A 5,519-nucleotide genomic window follows, 5' to 3' on the forward strand; every position below is an offset into this window, starting at 1 on the left:
TTCACAAGCTCTAAGATTGGAGTGTCCCTGGGCTCAGTTCTTGTCTATCCTCACCCCTCCTCTCTTTCCTGCCCTGTCCTCTTCTCTGCTCAGTCCTTCCTCCTGCGTGTCTTATCTAGCCCATGGCTTTCAGCACCATCCATAATGCTGCAGACTCCCTGTTTATATCTCTAATCCAGAGCCTCTCCCCTGAGCCCAGGATGAATAAAGGCAACGTGTGTCTTCAACTTCCTCCCCTTTTCCCATGTTTCTCCCCACCTTGTGGTTTCACTTTCTTCTCCTCATATTCAGTTTATTCCTACTCCAGGGTAACTGGTAGGATTAAAGCATTAACTAGTGTTCAGCAGTGCCTTGCACATAATGGAAATATTCATCAAATGTAACTCAATGTCTCCCTTCAGGGCAATATTTTTTCCTTTAGAATTATTTTATTAAATCATAAACGTACAACAGCTTCTTAACTCTACACACGCACTTAAATTTTTTTTAAAGGAAAAACGTTATGTCTTATTACACCAGCTTTTCAAAACTTTGAGAAAAATCTTAAAAAAGGTTTCACATGTCACCTGAAACTTACAAATTTAACATTATCAAAGAAGGAATGCTTCTACACTCTTACAAACACCACTAGAAAGAAACAACAATTAAAAAGCTAAGAAACTGTCTCAAAGGCATTTTTTTTTTTTTTTTTTTACAATCCTTCCTCCACAGTAAGGTAATGTTATTAAACAATCCATTCACAAAACGGCTCTCTGCATCTGCTCTGGTGTCTTCTGCCATATCACTGCATATTTATGCATGACTGAGATAAGAGTTTCCTTAACATTATTATTTCGATAACCTGAAGCTGTTCTGTTACCTCTGGGCTCTCATCCTCTCCTATTTATACAGTGAAGCCCATGGTAAATAGGAAGAAGATCAATATCGTCTTCTCCCTCTATACCCCCCACTTCCTCCACCACCTCCTGGACCATAGTTTCCTCCACCATATGGTCCTCCCATGTTTCTGCTACCACCAAAGTTTCCACTCTTCATTGGACCATAGTTAGAAGGTTGCTGGTTATAATTTCCAAAATCATTATAATTTCTACTTCCATAATTTCCTCCTCCATACTTGTCATAACCACCTCTGCAGCCCCCACCCTGGTTGCCATATCCAGGTCCTCCACCACCATATCCTCCTCTTCCTCCTCCATAACCAGGGCTACCTCCAAAATTGCCACCTCCAGGTCCTCCTCCATACCCATTATAGTCAACCCCAAATCCACGACCACTTCCATATCCATCAGATCCTCCTCTGACGTTACTTCCTGGTCCTGGTCCAAAATTTCCACCACCACCACGAGAATCTCCAAAACCAAAGTTGCCTCCTCTTCCACTTCTAGAACTTTGGATTTCCTGCATTTCTTGTCTAGATAAAGCCTTCTTTACTTTTGCATTATGACCATTGATAGGATGGTATTTCTGCAACACAAGCTTATCCACAGGATCATGGTCATCAAAAGTAACAAACCCAAAGCCTCTTTTCTTTCCAGACTGCCTATCGGTAATTATCTCAATGGTATAAATTTTTCCATATTCCTCAAAGTAATCTCTAAGATGATGTTCCTCAGTATCTTCTTTAATTCCACATACAAACAGCTTCTTCACAGTGACATGAGCCCCTGGCTTTCCAGATTCCTCTCTTGCAACAGCACGTTTTGGCTCAACCACTTTCCCATCAATTGAATGAGGTCTTGCAGCCATGGCGGCATCAACCTCAGCCATGGATGAAAAAGTTACAAAACCAAATCCTCTTGATCTTTTGCTTGCAGGATCCCTCATTACCACACAATCTGTAAGTTTTCCCCACTGCTTGTAGTAGTTCCTCAAACTTTCTTCTGTAGTTTCAAAGCTCAAGCTACCAATAAAGAGTTTACGGAATTGTTCCTCTTCTCTCTCCATCGCGGACTCAGTCGCTTCAGCCCGATTTCCCGCAGCCGAGCGAGATGAGAGAGATCTCCGCGGACGCACACGAACCGGACTCGTCCTGGCGCTGTAGTGAGAACTGCCGCTGGTCGAGGAACGACACCGCTAGGAGCACCTCCACTCTGGACCCGGCTCTGCTGCTGCTGCTGCTGCTGCTGCCGCCGCTAGAGCCGCTGCCGCCGCTTTTCTAGAACCTTCCCCCGACTAACGCCTCCTCCCCTACGTCAGGACGTTGCGTAAACGCCCTAACCGCCGCCAATGGCGGGAACGCTCTACGACCTCCTTGCGCCAAGTACGTGCCCCTCCCCCTTGCGGCCAGTCCAGGGCAATATTTACGTTTGGCCTAAAGGCGAAGTTATACCTCTTCACTGATGAAATTTCAGATACGGGCAGACATGGTTTCATCCTAATCAGGCCTGGGATGGAAATGGGGGATGCGTGTGGATTTTTTGGAGTGAGAGGCTTTTTCAGAGTAGCTCAGATCATGTTGATCCCTGACTCAGTCTTTCTATGTACTTGGCATTCTTCTCTCTTTTTTGGTCTTGTGGTCAGGATAAGGTAAACTGGCTGGGGAGTGCAGCAAAGTTCCACCTGAATTTTAGTGGTTCCTGTCTGGTTAGGGTAGTCCCATAGTTAGATCACGATAGTGACAAGCTGTGGATTCATTTTCCACTGAGCTTTTCAGAGAGACACTGTTCTTCAGCCACTGACTAAATCCTTAACTTGGCCAAAAATGGTAGATATTCCAGACCAAAGATGCAAGTTAGACCTTGACATTTGGCTGAATTATTGTTGAAAGTTTTACATGTCAGAACCTCCATAAATAAGAATGTAATACTTCCTCCCCCCTCTCCACTTCACAACGATAAGGTGAGACTCCAGGAGGTAACAAGTCTGTGAAAGTCAGGGGCACTGAATCAGTCCACATCCTGTCACTCCAGGCAGTGAGGATAGCTGGATGAAGGAGCTGTTTACAGGGTTCAGGCAAGCGACAAGGGTGAGGATGCCAGGGAAGGTGGTAACGAGTCCCAGGGACCAACAGCTACAGGGACTCGCTACTGCCTCCAGGCTGAAGGGGAAAGTGGGAGTAGTGACCAGAGCCCAGGGGCAGCTGCAGCTAGGAGAGGGCCTGGGATGAGAGTCAGAGCCAACCATCAGCCCAGCAGCGGGGGATCTGGCAGAATAAACATCCCAACCTCCTGCTTCCCATCTCTTGTCAATGCCTCCCATTGGCCAAACCCAGCCAGGAGCCAGACAGCGAGGGAGCCTCTAGGTATAGACCACACAGGTCGGCCTCCTGGATCTCAGAGCAGGGTCGAGAAGGCTGGAGGGTGGAGCTGGAGGAGCCAGTGGAGAATATCCTGCGGACTTGTTCCGAGTAACAACCACAGGAGTAGAAAGTATGAGAAGGCAATGTTCTCCAGGTGGACGGTTCAAGACCGCCCCCCCCCCATCCCCAACAGCCAAAACCACTAAAGCTGATGTTCTACTTCCAGATGGGGTATGTGATGTTGATTTTATGTGTCAACTTGACTGGGCTAAGGGATGCCCAGATAGCCAGTAAAACATTATTTCTGGGTGTGTCTGTGAGGATGTTTCTGGAAGAGATTAGTATTTAGAATCAGTAGACTGAGTAAAGAAGATTTGCCCTCATCAGTGTGGGTGGGCATCATCCAGCCCAAGGAGGGCCCGAATAAAGCAAAAAGGTGGAGGAAAGTTAAATTCCCCCCTCTCTTCTTGAGCTGGGACGTCCATCTTCTCCTGCCCTCAGACGTAGGAATTCCTGGCTCTTGGGTCTTCGGACTCCAGGACTTATACCAGTGGCTCCCTGGATTCTCTGGCCTTTGGACTTGGACTGAATTATACCAGCATCTAGCCTTCCTGGTTTTTGAGCTTGCAGACGGCAGATCATGCAAATTCTTGGCCTCCATAACCATGTGAGCCAATTCCTACAATAGATCTCATATATATATATATATATATATATATATATATATAAATCCTAATAAACCCTATGGGCTCTTTCCCTGGAATACATAGCACTAGAATAATTTATATGTATATGAGACTGGAAGTCTGTTTCCCCAATGATGCTTATGTGACAGGGACAAGGTTTATTGAAGTGTGTGAGTACTCTAAGAAGAGTTCTGGCTCAACTTTGATAAAGATCTTTTGGGATGTAGAACTGCGAGAATGAGTGGGAAGAGAGCCCAGAGGAAATGGAAAAGGACCTAACACAAGAGATTAAATCACCCTCCATAATAAAAAGCTCCAGGGACTTCCCTGGTGGTGCAGTGTTTAAGAATCCACCTGCCAGTGCCGGGGACACAGGTTCGATACCTGGTCCAGGAAGATCCCACATGCCGCGGAGCAACTAAGCCCGTGCACCACAAGTACTGAGCCTGCGCTCTAGAGCCCGTGAGCCACAACTACTGAAGCCCGTGCGCCTAGAGCCCGTGCTCCGCAACAAGAGAAGCCACCGCAATGAGAAGCCGGTGCACTGCAACGAAGCGTAGCCCCCACTCCGGCCGCAGCCAGAGAAAGCCAGCCCACAGCAATGAAGACCCAACGCAGCCAAAAATAAAAAAATAAAAATCAATTAAAACAAAATAATAAAGAGCTCCGAAAGAGGGGAGACATTTGGGTGCTGGAGAGAGCATGGGAGCTTTTGACATACAAAATGCTCTTGAGTAGCTAGGGATGTGAGAGAATTAGGGAGGAGAAAAGGGGGCTTTAGAAAAACTTTGCAAAGTGTTTATATCTCTTCAAAAGATTTAAATAAATAATTGGATTTTTTTTTAAAAAAACATCACTTTCAGTTGCTGAGCCATGTTTCTTTATATGAGCTCCAAACAGTGCCAGAGCCACATGGGACCTGAAGTTTTGGAGTTACACTAACAGACCTTCTGGATGGTTCTGGCAATAGAGGACTGGCCCAAAACCACTCCACATACCACATTCTCGATCCTCTGTGATGTAGCACAGAATCCTGGGAACTTCTGAGGACTCAGCTTCATTCCAAGCTGTCGTACCTTACACAGGATCACTGGAAAAGTGAAGGGATGACCATTTCACTCTTTTTGTAGAGAGGCCAGAGAGGATAAACACGTCGTTCATGATCGTCCAAGCTTTCTAAGGAGGAAAGAGGCATAACCCCAGCTCCCTGACTCCCTGTGTGGCCCTCATTCCACTCAGCTGACTGGCTGCAGGTTCCGTTGCCTTCCCTTTCTAGAAAGTGAAAATCCATCTCCTCTTTCCTGCCTGAGAAGGCCCAGGCTTTTGCCCAGGGTCTGTGTGGGACAAAACCAGAGCCTGAGCTTCTATAAAATCATTTCTTTTGAGTCCTTCATTCCTTTCTTGAAAGCAGTTTAAATGACAGAGGAGGCTAAGCCCAAGGGCTTGGAGGTCTGAGCACTGAGGCAAGCCATCTGTACCATGTTCTGAATTTCCCAGCCAGGCAGCACTCCAAGGACAGAGGCTCTGATCAGGATGGGATGTTTCCCAACGTGGGCTAATGAGATGTGGGGACACATTGACTGAGGGGTTCTGGA

At 46.5% G+C, this 5,519-nt stretch overlaps 1 pseudogene; it reads right to left on the minus strand.

Moving 5' to 3' along the window:
• Window positions 1-421: 421 nt before the first annotated feature.
• On the minus strand, window positions 422-2,095 carry LOC114889197 (annotated as a pseudogene).
• Window positions 2,096-5,519: the final 3,424 nt, after the last annotated feature.

Source organism: Monodon monoceros, unplaced genomic scaffold (assembly GCF_005190385.1).
Source record: "Monodon monoceros isolate NGI ecotype Baffin Bay Population unplaced genomic scaffold, NGI_Narwhal_1 Super_Scaffold_9, whole genome shotgun sequence".
Lineage (NCBI taxonomy): Eukaryota > Metazoa > Chordata > Mammalia > Artiodactyla > Monodontidae > Monodon > Monodon monoceros.